Source organism: Silurus aristotelis, assembly GCF_946808225.1.
Source record: "Silurus aristotelis genome assembly, chromosome: 16".
Lineage (NCBI taxonomy): Eukaryota > Metazoa > Chordata > Actinopteri > Siluriformes > Siluridae > Silurus > Silurus aristotelis.
In genome coordinates, this window is record NC_139589.1 from 14792679 (window position 1) to 14816015 (window position 23337).

At 39.4% G+C, this 23337-nt stretch overlaps 1 protein-coding gene across 9 annotated transcripts in view; it reads right to left on the reverse strand.

Moving 5' to 3' along the window:
- Positions 1–23337, reverse strand: part of dacha (dachshund a) — a 154418-nt gene that overhangs the window by 52922 nt on the left and 78159 nt on the right. The gene's annotated exons all lie outside the window — the stretch shown is intronic.

Below are 23337 nucleotides of genomic sequence, written 5' to 3' on the forward strand. Positions count from 1 at the left end.
TCAGGTTCAGTATAGATGTCACCTTGATCTAATTCATTAACAGTATTGCCTCCGGAATACAAGCCATAGTACAGAGAAGGTATCTGAGGGATTTCTTAGGAGTTGTGCTTGGTTGGCACAGTTTTGTTCTTTTTTTTGCTCTTTTTTTTAAGTGAACATATAAAGGCAAAGCTCAGTGCTCCTCAAAGACCTGTGGTGTAAAATTACCACATATTAAATGTATAAGCTACAACGTCCTATGCCAGCTTTTAAGGAAAATAGTTCTAAGAAAAGTGTTCCTAAAACACAAATGGGTGCAGACATATATATATATATATATATATATATATATATATATATATATATATATATATATATATATATATATATATATATATATATGTATGGATAAAAATCACAGCTCTTATGATCCTAGGCTCATCTGGACATAACAGAAAATGTACAAGATGGTCAAATAGCTTACATGTGTAATTTGCACAACTGACCTATATTTTACAAGGTTTTCTTTTTCATCTTCTACATTTCCAAAAGCAGATAACCCCCACACACATGGACACAAACATATAAAGTCTGTATATAATGTGTGGATTCAAATTTTAGACTGTATTCAATTCAATTTCATTCGATTTTATTTGTATAGCCCTTTAACAATGGCAATTTTTCTTTCTTATTTTTTTTTCTAACAGAATAAATTGAATGAATGAGGAGACCAGTTGTTAAAATGTAATCGCTTTTCCATGGAATTACCTGTTTTTGTAACTACTACATTATGTTTAGAATGCTGTCTGTTAAGTTTTAATTTCTGAAGATATTTTGTCCAAAACGAGTCATAAATTAGACAGAATCCAATGATACAACTGACCGGAATACAAGAGTCATAACACAAGTTTCCCCAAAAATACCAGAAATAAAAGAGAGATATAGTAGTTGTAGAACAAACTAAAAGAGGATCAAAGTTGTTTAACTACTACTCAGAAATGATACAAACATCAAGAATGCCATTTATCCATTGGACAAGCTATGTATGTTTTTCTGTAATAAATTATTTTAACTCATGTCAAGAATGATCGGGCACATGTTATGTATGACATTTAAAAGGAAGTAGGGAAAAACATAATAGGTGCTTTATCTGATGCCTCTTGATGAGAAAGCTTGGAGATCAAACAGCATGTGCAAATTGATAGAGGGAAGTCGTGAGAGGTTGGACAAATGGATTGCTTATTATTTGCCTTTTACATGGCCCTTCAGATCTACAGCTATAGTCTCAAACCTTCAAAACTCCTGCTTTTGAGGACTAAAGGTCTTTGACACTAAAAAGATAAATTGAGCACACCAGAGCATGTTAGGTGGTTAAAAAGACCCATCCATCCTGTTTTCTGTACCTAAAAGGTTCAAATCATGTCCTTTCTTTACTTAGATATTTAAAAAAAAAATTTACTAAAAATGAAAATGAAAAAAAGCACCAAAATCTGCCATGATGCACACATCTGGCAATTAAAACCATCTTTGTTAAAGCATAGCAAAAGTTCTGTTTGGTGTCCTCCAGTGTGTTTCCCTTTCATGTTCTCGTGCATCACTGTGGTACTTCCATGCCACACAAGCTCACATTTGCAATAACAATCTCCTTTGTTGTGTTTAATATAAAATGCTTCCATGCCTTGGATGACTTGACTTTGACTTCCATGCCTTGGATGACTTGACAGCACAACTAATCAAGGTATCTAACATGTAGGTTGTTCACTGAATTAGGTAAATAATTTAAATAAAAATAAGAAATTATTTCACATTACTAATCCACTATAGTGTGACAGATTAATAAGTCACCACTAACAAAGCCAGAAATCACAATGTGTGTGGGCCCAGATGGGCCTAAACTAAAGTGCATCTATTATCGAAATCAAAATCATTATCAAAATAGGCCAACACAACTAAACTATGTTTGAATAAATCTCAATTGGTCAGAACATAAGTCATTATCAATGTTAAAAACATAACGGTAAGAACAGCATTGGTATGGAAGCCTCACCACACACACACGTGCCTCTTACAGATGCAACACAGCGCCATCACCAAATCAGAAGTGTTTTTACTTACGAAAAGTAAGTAAAAACAATGCTTGGTCATAGTCTGGCTCAGCAGCCACATAAACCAAATGAAATAAACAACAGTGACTAGGCAACTTCATAGTAGGAAAATGTAGATTGGCTTACTGGTGATTATAACAAGAGACGATATATGTACTTGTACACTGGCGTGGAAGACTTTGAAAAATGGAGCGCTGCTGGTTATGGAGAAGTGGGTGAATAAACGTTAGCAACAGCAGAGTTGTGAAGCTCCTTACTACTCAAAAATAATGGCTCCAGAACATCTGAATTCTCTTCCTCCTGTGGCCACCCACACTCTCTTTTTGACACAAACTTTAGTAAGTTTTATGTAAGTTTCATACCTAGCTAAAAAGTCCCCCTGTGAAATGTGCTCAGTGTAAAGGGGAAGAGGGCAAAGTGTAGAACAGGTGGGGGACATTTGGATAAAGGTATGTATAATGGCATCTCTGCTGTAGCTAAGCGGCAAGGGACTGCAAAATGCACTATGGCATTACTCACAAAAGCTTATATTCATCATTATATGGCAAACAAGAATCAAGAAACAATATGATTTATTTTTTATAGGTCAAGTATTGTGATTATTGCAACAGAATTCACTCATTAATGATTGGGCTACCTAGTGAAACAATTGACTGGATGGGTTTGACTGAGAGGTGGGTGGGCCAAGGCCTATTCAAGCCCATCCATAGATAAGTGGCTGGGTCTCACAAAGCCAAAATGCATGCAATTATTTTATACCTAGCATTCTTTACCTGTGGTGTTATGATTTGGATATAAAATAATGGACAAACCTTTCTGAAGAGTATGCAAAGTGCAATGGCAGAGGAAAAATATCTGGCTAAAACTTTTCATTTTGTATTTAGTGTATTTAAAAATTATTAAAAACTTTTATTACTTTTAAGATCCTTTGAATACTAAAAATTAACAAAGGATCTATTTAAACCCCTGCATGTTTTAGAACCTTCACAGAGTTAAGAACCCCATATAAACCATTTAAAACTATACAGAACTCTGTAGGAATATACAGAAATGAATGAGTAAAAAAAATCAGAGGTTCAAACCTATATTTGTAATAGAGTATAGGGTATAGCAGTACCCTTTTTAAAATGGGTCTCTCTGGTCATACAGTACAAATGTAGTATGTCATTGGACTTTCCAGTATTTACTTGCCAGCATTTCATGATGCAGTGTCTAGTGAGCTGGTAGATTGTTTAATAGATTGTTCAGCCGTATCCCCCATGGAATGATCACACAGACCCTGCCCTCCCAATTGTATATGTGAGTGCATACAAATGCGACAGGGGCAGATTGGGAAACAGTAAAAAAAAAAAAAAAGTAACGGTCAGAAGAAAATGATTGGTTGTGAGAACAAGCCGAGTCAGCTCACAAAGAGGGTCACTCGAGCACTCTGTCTCTCGTTCACTGAGCACATTGTTGAATTTTGCATTACTTTTTCTTTGGTGATGGTGGTGGGGGTGTAAGTGCTCCTTTTTGCTTTGTCTCAGGGAAAAGAGCGGTATCAGATTTGTACATAATACAGAGTGAAACAGTAAAAAGAGATGGCAAAGGCAAGCATTCCTTTTTTTTCTATAAAAAGTAATATATCAGCCAAATTCACTTTTGCAAGTTAGATTACACAGCAGAATGGACAAAAAGCAAAGAGAATCAGAGGAAGGGTTCTGTAATACTGTATTTATTTTACAACTTTGGAATTTCTGTTTGGAAATAGGATGAGACGAACACACAACAAAGACAGCCAGCTGGAGGGTGAAACTAAACCCTCACACTTTTCAGAGACTTTGCAAATAGAGAAAGAGCAAAAAAATGGAGCATGCTAGGAGTAGATGAAAAAAGCCTAAATGAAAAGGGCTCGTTAGACTGCCAGTTGTGCAATAAACTGTCACAGGATGGAGACCATGAACTGTACTGAGTTTCTCTATCTGAGTTGAGTGTCATCAGAATATCTTTAAATGCATTTTGTACATGAACTTGATGTCATGTAATCACAGAGACATTATAACCTGAGAGATATTGTTCTTATATAACCAGAGAGATATTGTCAAGATACATTTTTTTCTTATTAATCTACACTACTTATACAATAAAAACAATGTGAAAACAGAATTCTAGAACTGTCTCTAAATATACACAGTATCTCACAAAAGTGAGCACCCCATTACATTTCAGCAACCATTTTAGTATATCTCCTCAAAGGACAATACTATAAAAATGAAACTTGGATATGTTTTAGAGTAGTCAATGCCCTTGTCCAGAGCGACGTACAAAATTGCTTTGAGTCTCTAGCAATTAATAAATCCACACTGGTATGCAAGATTACAAACTTAATATAAATCAGACTATAACTCTTGATTTTTTACAAAGCAAACTTGGAAAGTGCTAATTCAAGTGTTTCAGGAAGAAGATTGTTCCTGCTCCTCTCCCCGCCGTGTATCTTCCCACTTCGTCCAAGAACGGTCGCTTTGAGGATGGATTTGGACTGTAGTTAATGTCAACAGTCTCCTACACTGACTTAAGACTACTTTTTGTTTCTGCTCACCATCACTGTACACCACAACATCGTATATCTGCTATAAATGGACATTCGGTGCAACCCAGATAAGGATGGGTTCCCTCTTGAGTCTGGTTCCTCTCAAGGTTTCTTCCTCATGCCATCTCGGGGAGTTTTTTCTTGCCACAGTCTCCACTGGCTTGCTCATCAGGGACAAACTTACTTATAAAGAACATATTCACTTTTAATCACCACATTATCTGTGTAAACTTGCTTTGAGACAATGTTTATTGTTAAAAGTGCTATACAAATAAAAATGAATTTAATTGAATTGAAAAGGTAGGTCTTCAACCGTCGCTTAGAGCAGATTGAACACAAGTCGTGCAGCTGCGTTTTGGATAATTTGCAGTGGACAAATAGCATTCAGAGGACGATCTGCCAGCAGAGAGTAGCAGTAGTCCAGTCTCGAAATGAAAACAGACTGAACAAGCAACTGGGCAGCCTGTGTGGACAGAAATGGTCAAATCCTTTGGATGTTGTAGAGAAGAAATCGACAAGAACGAGCAACATGTGAGGAGAAGGACAGTTAATTGTCCATACTTACCCCAAGGTTGCGAGCAGTGGCTGAAGGGGAGAGCAAAGAGTATGTATGTATGTACACTGGCGATCAAAATTAGAGAACAATTTATAAACAATTGAACAATTCTGAAATAATGTCATCTTCACTCCTCAACAGTTGAAGGAGTTTTTGTCCTGTCTATACCATGCTACCAGAACACCCTTTCCACAAATTAACTAAGGCATTTAAAAAAAAAACATTATTTTGCAGAAAACACACTGATCAAAATTAGAGAACACTTTCAGATACCTCCCAGTTATTGGTGTTAATCTGGTACCTGGTGCTAATTTCCTTGATTATCTGTCAACCCCTATTTAACTGGCAGCCTAACTTCCAGTTTCACTGACTCTGCAAGATGGTGGGCCGTTCTAAAGTGACTAAAAGCCTCCAGCAGCAGGTTGTCCAGATGAAGGACAAAGGGATGACCCTTTCAGCCATAGCAAGACAAGTTGGTAGTTCCTAATCTGTGATTTCAAGAATATTGAATCTTTACAACATCACAAACTCATTCAAGTCCACCAAGAAGGCTGGTCATCTACGGAAGACAAATACAAGAGAGGACAGGATACTGCGGAGGATCTCAATGGGCAATCATTTCCACACTGCAGCTGGAATTGCTTACCAGTTCAGCGCTGAACACGGTAAGGATCTGTCTCGTCATACAGTGGCTCGACGTTTAAGAGCATTTGGACTGAAAGCCCACTCTGCAGTGACCAAACCTCTCATTAGCAGAAGGATTCAAAAGGCTAGACTAAGCTTTGCTGAGGAGCATGTTGTGTGGACAGAGGAGAACTGGTCCAAAGTTCACTTCAGTGATGAAAGCAAGTTTCATTTATTTGGGTCCGATAGGATACATTATGTTCGGCGACAAACTGGAGAAAGACTGAACCCAAAGTGTGTAAAGAAGTCAGTGAAAAGTGAAGGAGGAAGTGTCATGTTTTGGGGCATGTTTTCTGCAGCAGGAGTTGGGCCTCTTATACAGCTACATGGCAGAGTGAATGCAAATGTTTATCAGAACCTTCTTCAACAACACATGGTTCCTTCCATGCGTTTATCACCCAATCAGCCCGCAGTGTTCATGCAGGACAACACTCCATGTCACACAGCAAAACGGGTAAAGCAGTTCCTTGAAACCGAAAACATTGAAATAATGACATGGCCTGCCCAGAGTCCTGATCTCAACCCAAGAGAGAACCTCTGGAAAATCCTTGGTGACAAAGTTATGGCCAAGAACAGCCCACTACAGTTACCAAACTGTGGAGGAGACTGGAAGAAGAGTGGACCAAAATCACACCAGAGCAGTGTGAGAGACTAGTGCTGTCCTGTGGCTGCAGATGTGCTGAAGTCATTCAGAGCAAATCAAATCAAATCAAATCAAATCAAATTTTTATTCATCACATACACATACATACAGGGTACGACATGCAGTGAAATGCTTTATACAACGGTCCGGCATGAGGGGAATAGATGGGGAAAAAGAAAAGAAGCAGATAAATAAAGTATAAAGTATAAAAAACTATATAAAATAAAATATAAGAATATAAGATATAAAGGATATATATAAAGATATGTATGTGAAACAAAGAGAAAAATGTATATACAAAACATTCTTATGGCAGTAGACAGTGAAACAGTAAACAATGTGTAACAAAGTGTAAACAATAGACAATTTTAGTGGTGGGTTGTCCATAAAGTGTCCGTGTGCAGTATGGTGTGGTGTAAGGGTCCGTAAGTGTCCGTGTGCGGTATGGTGTGGTATAAAGTGTCCATAAAGTGTCCGTGTGCAGTATGGTGTGGTATAAGGTGTCCATAAAGTGTCCGTGTGCGGTATGGTGTGGTATAAAAAAAATATATATATATAAAGTGCACTTTGCTGTGCAAGTCCAGAGTTTAAAGTGTCGTGGTGCGAAAGGTGTGATATGTACAGAGAAGAAGTGTGATGATGGAGAGAGTGGACCAGCTTTTAGATCCTGGGTGTTTCCTGGTTTAAACACCAAATGGCCTGCAGGAAGAAGCTCCTCCTCATTCTCTCTGTGTTCGCTTTCAGGGAGCAGAAGCGTTTCCCTGAATGCAACAAAGAAAAAAGTCCATTGTTGGGATGGCTGAGGTCCTTCACAATCTTCCTGGCTCTGGTCCTGTACCGCATGCTGTAGATGTCCTGCAGGTCAGGGAGCACGGTGTGGATGGTACGTTCAGCTGAACGCACCACCCTCTGGAGGGCTCGCCTGTCCTGCATGGTGCTGTTCCCAAACCAGGAAGTGATGCTACCCGTCAGGACACTCTCAAAGGTGCAGGTGTAGAAAGTCTTAAGCACCTGAGAGGGTAGTTAAAAGTCCCTTAAGCGTCTCAGATGGTACAGACGCTGCCTGGCCTTCTTCACCAGGGTGTTAGTGTGACAGGACCAAGACAGATCCTGTGTGATGTGAACACCCAAGTACCGGAAACTGTCCACTCTTTCCACTGGAGTCCCGCAGATGTTTAGCGGTTGGTATGACCGCTCCCGCTTTGTGCTGAAGTCCACGATCAACTCCTTAGTCTTGCTGACGTTCAGGAGAAGGTTGTTCTCCTGGCACCATCTCTCCAGGTTAACCTCCTGTAGGTAGGCCGTCTCGTCGTTGTTGTTAATCAGGCCCACCACAACATTGTTGTCAGCAAACTTGATGATGGTGGAGGAGTTGGATGTGGCCACACAGTCATATGTGTACAGCGAGTACAGCAGGGGCTCAGAACACAACCCTGGGGAGCTCCAGTGCTGAGGGTGAGGGTGGATGAGGTGTGTTTTCCCACCCGTACGGCTTGGGGTCTGTCTGTCAGGAAGTTCGAGATCCATTGACACAGTGGCTGGCTAAGTCCCAGGACCTCCAATTTAGAGGTGAGTGTGGAGGGAATTATGGTGTTAAACGCTGAACTGTAGTCCACGAACAACATCTTTGCATAATTCCCGTTTCTTTGGTCCAGGATACTGCGGAGGATCTCAATGGGCAATCGTTTCCACACTGCAGCTGGAATTGCTTACCAGTTCAGCGCTGAACACGGTAAGGATCTGTCTCGTCATACAGTGGCTCGACGTTTAAGAGCATTTGGACTGAAAGCCCACTCTGCAGTGACCAAACCTCTCATTAGCAGAAGGATTCAAAAGGCTAGACTAAGCTTTGCTGAGGAGCATGTTGTGTGGACAGAGGAGAACTGGTCCAAAGTTCACTTCAGTGATGAAAGCAAGTTTCATTTATTTGGGTCCGATAGGATACATTATGTTCGGCGACAAACTGGAGAAAGACTGAACCCAAAGTGTGTAAAGAAGTCAGTGAAAAGTGAAGGAGGAAGTGTCATGTTTTGGGGACATGCACCTGAGAGGGTAGTTAAAAGTCCCTTAAGCGTCTCAGATGGTACAGACGCTGCCTGGCCTTCTTCACCAGGGTGTTAGTGTGACAGGACCAAGACAGATCCTGTGTGATGTGAACACCCAAGTACCGGAAACTGTCCACTCTTTCCACTGGAGTCCCGCAGATGTTTAGCGGTTGGTATGACCGCTCCCGCTTTGTGCTGAAGTCCACGATCAACTCCTTAGTCTTGCTGACGTTCAGGAGAAGGTTGTTCTCCTGGCACCATCTCTCCAGGTTAACCTCCTGTAGGTAGGCCGTCTCGTCGTTGTTGTTAATCAGGCCCACCACAACATTGTTGTCAGCAAACTTGATGATGGTGGAGGAGTTGGATGTGGCCACACAGTCATATGTGTACAGCGAGTACAGCAGGGGCTCAGAACACAACCCTGGGGAGCTCCAGTGCTGAGGGTGAGGGTGGATGAGGTGTGTTTTCCCACCCGTACGGCTTGGGGTCTGTCTGTCAGGAAGTTCGAGATCCATTGACACAGTGGCTGGCTAAGTCCCAGGACCTCCAATTTAGAGGTGAGTGTGGAGGGAATTATGGTGTTAAACGCTGAACTGTAGTCCACGAACAACATCTTTGCATAATTCCCGTTTCTTTGGTCCAGGTGGCTCATCGTGGTACAGTGTACAGCAGAGGCCTGTACACTGTACCACGATGAGCCACCTGGTACAGTGTACAGCAGAGGCCTGTGCACTTCCTACTAATTGCTGACTGTTGTAACTTTCAAAAAATTTTGTTGTAATCTTTTTTCATGCTACAGTCAAAAAATAAAAATATTCTTGAGGAGTTCCCAGAGGTGTTGAGTGCTTGTTTCTGCTTTTCCTTCACACTTCAGTCTAACTCAGGGCAAGCAATCTCAACTGGATTTAGATCGGGTGATTGTGGAGACCAGGTCATTTGATGCAGCACTCCATAACTGTCCTTCTTGGACAAATAGCTTTAACATAACCTAGAGGTGTGTTTGGGGTCATTGTCTTGATCTAATGTCCATTCCTTGTGTTTGTTGGCCCAAACAAGACTCTTCTGCTTGTTGTTCGAAGTAATGGTTTCATTGCCACACTTTAACCAGGAAGTCTTGACTCATGCAGTCTGCTGAAATATGTCTGCCACTTAAACTCCTAGAAGCATTTATCTGCAGTTTCTAAGGCTGGTAATTCTTAGATTCTTATCATCTGCAGCAGAGGAAGCTCTTGGTCTTGTTTTCCTGGGATAGTCCTCATGAGCTTGTTTAATCATTGTTTAATGGTTTTGGTGACTGCACTTGGGCAAACATTTTAAGTTCTTGTTTTTTTTTTTTTTTAATGACATTATGAGTGTTTCTTGTCATAATATAGATCTGTACAATAGCTGTAGTAGCACTAAAGCCGTTGACTCTGTACTTACCCTTTCCTCTGCACAAGACAACCAATGGTATAAAGCACACTGAAAAGGCAAGCAATGTTAAAAACTAACTCTTGACAAGGCACACCTATAAATTGAAAATTATTCCAGATAACTACCTTGAAAATCAGATGAGAGAATGCCATTAGTTTGCCATATAATGTAAAATGTAGTTAGAAAAATAATGTAAGAACACTTATTTTAATAGTAAACATATCAAATGTTTAAACGGGGAAATTGACAATTTTAAGGAAAAATAAGATAAGTTTGAATTTAATAGCCATAGCAGGGCCTCATTAAAAAAGTTGGGACAGGGCCAGGTTTACCACTGTGTAGAATCCCCTCTTCCTTCAACAATAGTCTGTATATATCTGGGAAATACATTTTCCCATTTTCTCCATTTGGTGGAGTTTTAGGAAAGGAATATTGTCATTTTCATGTCTGACAGGATTATAACTGCTCAACCGTCCTGGGCCTTCTTTTTCATATTTCTTTTTCACCAAATGTTTTCAAATGGTAAAAGGTCTGAACTGCAGGAAGGCCAGTTCAGCACCCAGACGCTTCTTTTACTTCTACTAAAGACATGCTGTTGGAATAGATGCAGGATGCAGTTTAGCACTGTGTTGCTGAACTATGCAAGACCTTCCCTGAAAAATATGTCTTCAAAAATCTGTATATAAATTTCAGCATTGATGTTTATTTCATAAACACTTCATTACCATCAGTAGCTTTGGCCCAAAAAAGATGGTGGTGTTCACATATGGCTTCTACTTTGCATGATTTGCACGAGCTTTAACCTGCATTTCTGGATGGCACAGTGAACAGTGTGCTCTGAGCCTATGAAGTGATTTCCATTACAGAATTAAGTTTAAAGCATTTGTCCCTTGCACACTGAGGTTTCTCCAGATCTTTAGAATCTTCAAATCATGTCAAGTCAATACTGTTGATCTTCTTTTAATAATATGTACTGTAGATGAGGGGACATTCAAATCTTTGCTATTTCATGTTGAGGAACACCAGTCTAAAATTCTAAAAAAAAACAAGTTTTTGCAGATTGGTGAACCTCTGGCCATGTTTACTTCTTAGAGACTCTGCCTCTCTAAGTTATTTATTTTTATGCCCAATCATGCTACTGACCTGTTTCCAATAACCTAATTAGTTGCAAAATGTTCCCCCAGTTTATTTTTATTAACATTTACTTCCCAGCCTTTTGTTGCCTCCATCCCAACATTTAAAAAATTAGTTGCAGCCAATAAATTTTGTTTTATTACCCTATATTCTCTTTAAAATGGTACATTTCCTCAGTTTAAACATTTGATATTGTATTCTGTTCTCTGTTGTAAAAGAAATATGGGCAAATCATTGCATGCTATCTTTATTTAAATTTTACAAACCATCCCAATTTTGGGGTGGTTTTGCACCTGCCAATAGTTTTATCGGGCATATTTAGTACATAGTATATGTAATCTTACACAAATGTAGCATTTGTGCAAGGTCATTCTCACAACACCACCTCATATCTAATTGTAAAGAAAGGAAAAAGCAGATGAGTAGATTATGGGTGAAGCTTTAGCAGAGGCAGCACACTCCATAATTACTTTTAATGAAACTAGATAGTGATATAGAGTATAGGTACGCTGTTATTATATAGCTCTTTCCCAAACTGTTATCATAAAATTGAACGGTCACAATTGTGCACAATATCTTTGGGTGCATATTACATTTTCCCTTCACTTGAAATACAAGACCCAAACCGTTTTCTGCTCTTTGATGTAAAGATTTAATTCAAAGACAAAACATTTAATCTAGAAGTATAGTATGAAAAGCAGTTATAACAACAGTATTCCCTTTTCTGTAGACAGCATTATAGTGTATTTAACAGTAGTTGTTTACAGTAGTAATCTTTTACAAACACAGCTGGCAGTATTATACTGCAAATACACTACAATTACTTAAAATATTAGACAGCAGATCTGGTATACTGAAACTAAAATGTTCTACAACTTATATTATATTATATTATATTATATTATATTATATTATATTATATTATATTATACACTATTTTCTATATGATCCTTAATAACCAAAGAGATAAGAGGTTAAAGGAAAAACAGAACTGTTTTGCGGATGTAACAAAACTGGGAATGAAACTGAACTGAATAATCTCTGAAAGTGTGAGTGGAGTGGGCTGAATGAAGCTGAGACATTGAGAGTGAATTCCAGTGTTTGGTATGTAGGCGTTATAATCTGTAGGTGTCATCAAAATTGGCCCTAAAGGAGCTCTGAGGGGAGGTTTGGAGGAGACAGTCAATTAATAACCTAACAAGACTTTTGTGTGTGTGTCTTGTTCTAGTAAAATATATTTTATACACATTTCTTAAAAAGGGCTATTAAACATATCCCAGCTTATATATATATATATATATATATATATATATATATATATATATATATATATATATATATATATATATATATATATATATATATATATATATATATAGTGTGTGTGTGTGTGTGTGTGTGTGTGTGTGTGTGTGTGTGTGTGTGTGTGTGTGTGTGTATGGAATATGTTCATTTAAATATGCACACACAGAGAGACACACACACAGAGAAAATAAAATCACCATTGCAATCAGTGGTGATTTCTAGGCATCCCTTTAACCCCAGGAACTCGTTAATGTTTCATAGAAAGAGCCACTAGAGTCCTCTTTGGCTGACTCAAAATCTCACAACTTAGCAAAAATAAATGGGCCAAGTGTTGAAAGAGTAACGAGGCGCTGCTCACTGGGCAGAAAGTAAGTGGAAAGCACTTTTCCTCTTTCCTGCATGCTGCATCCAACTTCTTCACACACTGTCTCTCCTTCACTCTTTCTCTACTTCCTCACACTTTTCCCATTCTCTCTCTCTCTCTCTCTCTCTCTCTCTCTCTCTCTCTCTCTCTCTCTCTCTCTCTCTCTCTCTCTCTCTTTTACAAACACCACATTTCTCACTTTCCACCCCCTTCCCTAATACTTCTCAAGGTGCCTTGCATCGTGTTCTTTAATTACTGGAACTGTGTTTACACAGTTTTAGACAAAATTTCCACTCCAGGGTGTGACACACAAACAGCCGCAAAGCGTAATAATAAGTGCTTACTTGTAAGGATTAATTTTGATGTACAAAGTTTTAAAATGTAACGTGTAACATTTAACATGTAAACTCAGTTTGTAAGGCAAAGATTTTTTCTAAAATATTTCAGAGATATATTGTTTCATAAATAATAAAAAAATTGTTAAAAAGCAGAAAGCTATAAGAGTAAAAAATTTATTATCACCCTTAGCCTTTAAAAAAGCTAGCCTTTAAAACAGCATCTGTTATTGTATTACAGATTATCAATACAAACAACTTACCACCTTTGTTTCGGTGTGAAAGACACACCGGATGTTTTTTTTGTTTATGTCAATTTGTTACTATGCCTTGCCAATTCTACATGCTGACATTTATACATACCTTCCCTTTAAATTTTTTTTCTCATTTTAACATTAATGTTTCATAAGCTAGCTTTACATTGCACATCAAGTACAGTGATTGTTACTGTGATATCACATATTTGGAGTTGATGGCAATGAGGTTGCGTTAGGAAGGGCATCCAGCAATAACACTAGAATTACTGACTTTTTATTTTCTGGTGCACGTCCTGAGGTGTTAGTCACCCCCGCTGAGATTTTCACAGTTCTTCAGCTCGATTCTCCCCCTGCTTTTGTTGTGCAAACCACCCAACACCTGTGAGGCCTGGCACATTTGCATTTGTTTACTGAGACTGAGAGAGCTTAGTGAGTTCAGGAGACCCATGAGAGCTTGAATTTAGAGCTTGAACTAGCAGAGTTGTCTTCAGCTTTACTGTTAAATTCTGCATATCCTTGTAAAGGACCCTTAGTTGTCAGAGTTCCTCCAGAATGGCCTCCTTATCTTCACGGAGTTGCCAAATCTCCTGTAATGTCATAGGCAGCTTGTCATTGCTTGGTAAACTGTGTGTCTGCCTCTAGTGTAGCCTGGAGATACAGCCAGTTTTGATCTGTTCTCCCTCGAAATTCAAGCTCTCGTGGGTCTCCTGAACTCATTAGACTCTGAGGGAGATGGTGAACTACAGTGTGATCATTGGCCATTCGACATCGTGCAACCTGTCACCCAGCACTGGCCATTCAGCAGTGGTCACTCAGCAGTAGCCTTTCAGCAGTGGTCACTCAGCAGTGGCCTTTCAGCATGCATTCTGCATCACGCAACCTACTGAACAGCAGCTAAGACAGCAAGAATCACCTCATATGCGATCAGTTCTATACCCAGTAAAGTTGAGTGTTCTGAATCCTGTACCGTGTTTTGACTGACACGCTGGGGCGAGTACAATCCCCTGATCAGCGCACACAAGATAGTGAAAATCCTAACATTTTGTCCTTCGAGCTGGATAGGAAACCTTCCTAACAATTGGTCGTGATTCTGTCCATTGTGACTGTGTATGTAAGGGAGTGGCATTGCATGACTACAGCACAGTGCTGTAAAAAGCAGACCGACCCAGGTGGGACAATAGTTTCTTCTTTGCATTTTTGAGAACGCACATCAGGATGGCCTCCGTATCACTGCCACGCAGGAAGAACCTCTCCGCACAACAGGCTTTGGCCTGGCTTCAGGAAATGGACGAAACAGACTCTGATGGAGGAGAGATTTCATTTGTCCAGCAGGCCACTGATACCTCCTCAGAAGAATCCTAAAACGAAACGGAACAAGAACCCAACATGCCTCCACGGAAGATGCACCGTGGTACTGGGAAGCCCTGTCTGAGCCAGATGGCAAAAGACGGCACTGTGTGGGTAAAGGAGGACATTGGAATGCCCAGTGAAGTAGCGAATCACTTGTGCTTCACTGTGCAAGCTGGACCCACAGAGTCTGCTAAGGTTTTTCATTGCCATAGTACATATGATATTTATATAAACCCATTTAGAGTGAGGTACATGTAAATGTACTATTCTCTATTTGTTCATCTTCTGACAGCGTTAAATTACAAGCGTGCTCCAAAGCTTCCTTTGCCTGTTAGACGTGGGAATGCTGCAGACCATCAGGGAGTGCACGGTCCATCAAGCCCGCAGAACAGAGCCGGACTGGAATTTGGCAATTTATGAACTGATGGCATTCATTTCAATTCTGTTTGTAAGAGCAATCATGTGTCCTGTTGGTGCCATTGTGGATTGCTGGTCAGAAAGCTTTCTGGTGCCAGTAATTAAAGAGACAATGTTCCGAGATAGATTCATTTCAATTATGCAACATCTTCGATTTGATGACAAGGACATGCGGGCAGAACGGGTGAAAACAGACAAATTTGCTGCGATCTCCGACATCTGGACACGCTTCAACAAGAACTGTGCTGAGAGTTTCACTCCAGGAGAACACATGACCATAGATGAACAGCTGTTCCCTACCAAGGTTTGTTGTCCATTCACACAGTATATCGCAACCAAGCCAGACAAATTTGGGATCAAGTTCTGGATTTGGAGACCAAATATATCTGCAATGCACCTCCTTACTTGGGAAAGGACCCCAGTCGTCAGAAGGGAGAGAGGCTGGCAGAGAGCGTGGTCATGAATCTGATTGAGCCATTTTTGGATGATGGGAGAAATGTCACGATGGACAATTTCTTTACTTCACTGTCACTGTCGCACAGACTGCTGCGGCGGAAAACAACGCTACTGGGCACGGCGAATAAAGTCTGATCGTGAACTTCTTTAACTTGCAAAAGACACTGCACGGCGAGAGGTATTCTCCACTTCAGTGCTTAGAAGTGGCAGTGTCTTCTTGACAATTTATTTACCTAAAAAAAAACAAGACTGTGTGTGTGTTCCATGCACCAAGCTCCATGCACCAAGACGTCACATGACGATCGGTGACAGCAGAAAGAGGAAACCCAACACGATAACAGACTATAACCACATGAACGTATGTGAATGTGTGTATAATTTTACACCAGTGCTACAATGTTTTCTGATGTGTATTATACAGGCCTATAGGAAAAAAGCACATATACTCATGACTCTCTCTCTCTCTGCAAATGTGCCAGGCCTCACAGGTAACTGGTGTGTTTGCACAACAAAAGCAGGAGAACAATGGAGCTGCAGGCCTGTGAAAATCTCAGCAGGGGTGCTACTAGGTGTGAGGTCCAGGGAATTTACGCAGATTTGCGCAGGTTTAGTAAAACTAGTCAAATTGAATATGCGTGTCACGATTAAGAATTTCAACAACGACCGCCACAGGTATCGTTAGCCAACAGGGTACCGGTGGCAATTGGGCTACTGTTGGCCGAAGGAGGAGAAGGAGAGGAGGAAGACGTCTACAGAGACGGCAAGGAAAGGAGAAGTGCCGGAGAGTAAAGGTTAGGGTTGGTACGTTAAATGTTGGTACTATGACTGGTAAAGGGAGAGAGGTAGCTGATATGATGAAGAGGAGAAAGGTAGTTATGTTTTGTGTTCAGGAGACCAAGTGGAAAGGGAGTAAGGCCAGCAACATTGGAGGTGGGTTTAAACTGTTCTATTATGGTGTGGATGGAAAGAGAAATGGTGTAGGGGTGATTCTGAAGGAAGAGTACAGTAAGAGTGTAGTGGAGGTGAAGAGAGTTTCTGATAGGGTAATGAACGTGAAGCTGGAAGTTGAAGGGATGATGATAAATGTCATCAGTGCCTATGCTCCACAAGTCGGCTGTGAGATGGAGGAGAAGGAAAGATTCTGGAGTGAATTACATGAAGTGGTAGATGGTGTACCTAGAAATGAACGATTGGTGATTGGGGCAGACTTTAATGGACATGTAGGTGAAGGGAACAGAGGTGATGAGAAGGTGATGGGTAGGTATGGCCTTAAGGAGAGGAATGTGGAAGGGCAGATGGTGGTAGATTTTGCTAAAAGGATGGAAATGGCAGTGGTGAATACGTATTTTAAGAAGAAGGAGGATCATAGGGTGACGTATAAGAGTGGAGAAAGGTGCACACAGGTGGATTATGTTCTATGTAGAAGATGCAACCTGAAGGAGATTAGGAGACTGTAAGGTGTTGGCAGGGGACAGTGTAGCTAGACAGCAGCAGATAGTGGTCTGTAGGATGGTTTTGGAGGCGAAGAAGAAGAAGAGGAGGAGAGTGGAAAGAAGAACTGAAGAACTGAAAGAAGAATAAGATGGTGGAAACTGAAGGAGGAAGAGTGTAGTGTGAGGTTCAGGGAAGAGGTCAGACAGAGGCTCGGTGGTGGTGAAGAGGTGGAGATGGAGATGTGTTGACTAGTGAGGAGAGTGTGTTGAGAAGATGGAGGGAGTATTTTGAGCAGCTGATGAACAAGGAAAATGAGCCAGAGAGAAGGTTGGATGATGTGGAGATTGTGAAGCAGGAAGTGGATAGGATTAGTAAGGAGGAAGTGAGAGCAGCGATTAAGAGGATGAAGAGTGGAAAGTCAGTTGGACCAGATGACATACCAGTAGAAGCATGGAGATGTTTAGGAGAGATGGCAGTGGCGTTTTTAACCAGATTGTTTATCAAGATTCTAGAAGGTGAGAGTATGCCTGAGGAATGGAGAAGGAGTGTGCTGGTACCGATCTTTAAGCATAAGGGAGATGTACAGACCTGCAGTAACTACAGGAGAATTAAGTTGATCAGTCACACCATTAAGTTATGGGTAAGAGTAGTGGAAGCCAGGCTAAGAGAAGAGGAGAGAAGAGGTGACCATCTGTGAGCAACAGTATGGTTTCATGCCAAGGAAGAGCACCAAAGATGCATTATTTTCTTTGAGAATTTTGATGGTGAAGTTTAGAGAAGGACAGAAGGAATTGCATTGTGTATTTGTGGATTTAGAAAAAGCGTACGACAGGGTGCCAAGAGAGGAGTTGTGGTATTGTATGAGGAAGTCAGGTGTGTCAGAGAAGTATGTGAGGGTGGTGCAGGACATGTTTGAGGACAGTGTGACAGCAGTGAAGTGTGCAGTAGGAACGACAGACTGGTTCAAGGTAAAGGTTGGACTGCATCAAGGATCGGTCCTTAGCCCTTTCCTGTTTGCAGTGGTAATGGACAGGTTGACGGACAAGGTCGGACACGAGACTCCCTGGACTATGATGTTTGCGGATGATATTGTGATTTGTGGTGAGAGTAGTAAGCAGGTTGAGAAGAGCCTGGAGAGGTGGAGGTACACACTGGAGAGAAGGGGAATGAAAGTCAGCAGGAGTAAGACAGAGTACATGTGTGTGAATGAGAGGGAGGGCAGTGGAGTGGTGCGGTTGTAGTGAGAAGAGGTGGAGAAGGTGGAGGAGTTCAGGTACCTGGGGTCAACAATGCAGAGTAATGGAGAGTGTGTTATGGAAGTAAAGAAAAGAGTGCAGACAGGGTGGAGTGGGTGGAGAAGAGTGACAGGAGTGATTTGTGATAGTAGGGTATCTGCAAGAATGAAAGGGAAAGTTTATAGGACTGTGGTGAGACCTGCGATGTTGAATGGTTTAGAGACAGTGGCATTGAGTAAAAGACATCCCCCATCTCTCTCTTTCCCTTGCTCTCTTTCCAAAATCTGACCTTACACATGAACAGCAAAGAGGTATTGGAGTATAGAATAAGAATTGAGGACTAGTACAGCTGAAGCACTTACAAGTAATGGCTAAATAATATAGAAGAAACAGTAGTGACAGGTGGGCTGGCTGGGCCTTCACTGGTAGTATTAGCTCCAATAGCCATAATAAATGAAACAAGAGGACCCGAATGAAAACAGTTAGGCACTGATTGGCGGCAGGGTTGATGGGAAGTGGCAGCTCCACCGGCCCCAGGGCACTGAATTAGTTTTGCCACTCGATAATTTGACTGATCCACTCCAATAGCTATAGAGTGAGAAGAAGGGAGTATAAGATGTCAGCACAACAATACAAAGAGGTCTGAGAGAACACACTGAAGGTCCTACTGTACCAACAATGTAGAACTAATATTCTAAAGAGGCTGAAACTATTCCTTAGTATTAAGTACTTTGCTCTGTGGCAGAAATACACTCAAATATGTCTTTCTTCGCAATTAATGCAGCATATGATTAGAAAATGTTTGGGGTGATTTAACTATTTTTGTACTATTTCAGTGATTAGAATGCACAACAAAACTAACTATTGACATAGATGGTCTAAAAAAGTTAATTTGTCGTGTGAAGAAAAAAAACACTTTATGGGAAGGAGCATATCTCTCTCTCTATCTCTCTCTCTCTCTCTCTCTCTCTCTCTCTCTCTCTCTCTCTCTCTCTCTCTCTCTCGCTCTCTCTTGCTACTGGAAGGCTAACCTTTGTGTAACCTTTCTAAATGCTGAAAGCATATTTCACCACTGACTTATTAATTTAGACAAGGTCACCGTTATTAACTTTAAAACCAAATCAACAAAGTCAGATCCTGGCCTTTGATGTGGCGGATAAAAAAATGTGCAGATGAGGGCACACTTGAGAACAATGTAAAAAAAATTATTTGACTTCTCTAGTGCGCTATTGACAAGCTTGATTTTTTTTTAAAGGGGTGAAGATGTCAGTGTCGCATTACAAATGTCATGCTTAAAAAAAATTTAACTTATTTGCAGATACCAACAACATACTTTCAAAATTAATCATTCTACAGACTAGATAGAGAGATGGAGAGAGAAAGAGAGTGTGTGTGTGTGTGTGTGTGTGTGTGTGTGTGTGTGTGTGTGTGTGTGTGTGTGTGTGTGTGTGTGTGTGTGTGCCCCATGCACATGTTCGAGTGCATACACAGCATGTTTGTGTGTTTGTGTGTGTGTATGTGTGTGTGTGTATATGTGTGTGTGCGGGTGGGGGTGCTGGGGGCAAGCAATCTCTAATGACAGTCAGAGATCTGTAAGAGAATTGGTGCGATGTGTGTCGTGTGTCTTTCTATTTCTGGTCCTGTTCAGAATGCTGGTATCTTCAGTTCCAAGGACATAGATAACTTGACAAATTACATTGTTGATGTTGCCTCTTAATGATGGGCCCTTCACCAGCAAACACCCATGAAGTACACAAAACTAAATCTAAAGCCTAGTGCAAATTATTTCAAATTAAGTCTGAAACGCAGACACACAAACACACACACACACACACACACACACACACACACACACACACACACACACAAAACTCAACAATCCACTGAATTGATATGTATGAGTGTATGTAAGCATGTATGGATAGATACATATATTAACATGTTAGCTAAGAAGTTGTTTTATTGTTGTCTTTTCGACAAATTCGGCACATTCTAATTTACTCTCTACTGGAAGTATAAAATCCCATATCCTTTAATCAATGTTAGAATTTATATTCAATCATTGTTAATCAGTTTCTTGTTTATATAATATAACTAATTTCATATACAAACTTAATAATCATTAAATTTACACGTTCCCTAACAGCTTGTTAATTGTTTTGTCAAATTTTTAGTAAATTATATGATCTTCACATTCAGTTGTGAAATCACTTTCAGTTGCAACACATCCTCTATGTTACAGTACATCTCTTCACACATGGCTAAATATTACATTTAGCAGTAATTTGTTATTTTATTCTGAAAACACAAGTGGTAAGGATTATTAGCCCAAGATGCCTGTGGTGATTGAAATAATGAGGTTACAGTTCTTACAGTAGATCTGAGCCTGAGGTAGCACATGAATGTGTCTTTTTGGGACAGACTACATGCTCATAATCTGGCATAACTAATTCTATCACTAGCAAATGTGGATTGACTAAAAATAGCTGAGGAATGTTTAGAGCTCAGTTGAAGTGGAGATTAAGGCAAGTGCTCTGGCCCTGGCAATAATGCATATGTCCAGCAGGCGCAAACACACACACATGCACACACGTGCGGGCACACGCGAACGCACACACACAGAGCCATCAGAAGCATGAGTCACTGACTCCAAACTGTCAGTCAAGATCCCTTTACTAATTAAGTGGCTAATTATAGTGCTAGCACTGCCAAGCACAGCTATGATAAGGAGGCCAACGACTGACAAACAGACTGATGAATATCATATAGTTGACGGAGTAGGTGGACATCTCAATAATTATTAATTCTTCAAATATGACATCCAATAAGTCTGACTTTGAAGAAGGGAATTAAGTTTCTGCTGTGCTCATAGTCTAGTCAAAGCATTTAAATATTTAAATACTTCCTGTGAGATAAGATGGTTTGTATTTAAAGTAAGTGTTATTTGATGTTTTTAATAATAATATATAAAGTATGAAAAAATATTTACTAGTTCAAGTTTTAATGTCTGCATTATAACAAATCATTTATCTCTAATGATCATGTTGCTTTACAACCTTCATGTTTTTTAGATTATCTGTGTGAAGTTGCTTTGAGACAATGTTCATTGTTAAAAGTGCTATACAAATAAAAATGAATTGAATCGAATTTAGAGATAAATGTAGTCAATTTTGCTAAATTATATAGATGAATAATTACTATTTATTAAGCAAGCCAACAAAGATCTAATTCCTACTGCACATACAGTGCATATAATTTTATTTTGTAAATTTTTTACTTTTGTAAATAATGCACATATAAAAGAACATGACATGTTCCTAGTAAATACATTTTCTTAAAAAGGTATAAGTAACATCATATATCAGCTTTTGTAATTTAAGGCAGACTTCAAGGTTAATAAATAAAAATTACATCCCTCAACTTCCAGTTTAGCGCTGTCAACGAGCTTATAACATGATTATTGCTAAAAAGAGGACTACATTTTTTGAAAAGACAAAACATAAAATGGTTTACTTTTTTTCCTATCTACTCGACCCTGCTTAGGAGATCAATGAAGGAACTGAAGGAGAAGTAATTGGATCTCGATAGGATGCAACAAGGCTTGTCTTATTTTACTAGAGAAAATGTAAATAAGCACTTAGCCATTTCTGCCCTTTTTCCCTCTCTCAACACATCAGAATGAGCATGTGCTCTAGTAATAATTTTTTTAACTCTCAATGAATCTGTTCAGATGGCTCCTGTGAGGGTGTTTGAAGACTCTTGGTCACACTGTGATACAAATAAAAAATAATAAAAATAAAACAGCTCACCCTTACTATAAAACTTAGCCTTCATTAAAAAGGGATTGCAGGCCACCCACTTATGCACTAAGGGATAAGGAGTGTATGTTTGTGTGTGAATTAAGATAGTATTACATTTGTATGTATGTATGTGTGTACATGGGTGTGTGAATAAAAAAAGTCAATATATGTGCTACTTTTCAATTTTCATATATTTTAATTCACAATCTACCTAACAAAATCCGATAAAAAAATTTATAAAATGTATATATAATAAATATATACACAAATTTATATTGATAGATACATTATTTTATTCTAAAATATATATAAGGTGGTATCAAAAAGTTTCGAGACTAGCTCTGATTACAAGAAAGTGCTTTATTTATCTACATATGCACACTAGCACCTTCAAAATAGTTCCCCTGCACAGCAATCAAAGCTTCCTGCCAAAGTGCTCCTGCCACTTCTAGAATATGTCCAGGAAGTCACCTTCTGTGATTAGTGCTGAAGGTCCTTAATGGTGTCAAAACAGCAAGTTGAGTGGGTGCAGAAGTGCAAATGTTGTTTCCGGTGAGAAATTCACATGTGAGGAGAGCTCGGTGGCAGGGTGTTCTAACTAGCTGTCCATGATGAAATCACAGACGTGACACCGCAATTGGTCATAATAGAACCAGTTGCACAGCTCCCAATGTACACAGGACGATGTCTTTTATCACACTAATTAACAAAGTGCTCCCTCCAATTGTTTGTGTGCAGCCTTGTGCTGCCATCTTTTTAATACCACCAGCCTAGTAGTTAAGGCAATTGACTTTGGATCCAAGGATTGTTGGATATAAATTGTTGGTATAAATATATATATATATATATATATATATATATATATATATATATATATATATATATATATATATATATATACACACACACACACACACTTTAATTTATACATATGTATAAATAATAGGATATTATATATATATATATATATATATATATATATATATATATATATATATATATATATATATATATATATATATATATATACAGTGAGAAAAATAAGTATTTGAACACCCTGCTATTTTGCAAGTTCTCACACTCATGGAGGGGTCTGAAATTGTCATCCACTGTTAGAGACATAATCTAAAAAAAAAATATCCAGAAATCACAATATATGATTTTTAAACTATTTATTTGTATGATACAGCTGCAAATAAGTATTTGAACACCTGTCTATCAGCTAGAAATTTGACCCTTAAAGACCTGTTAGTCTG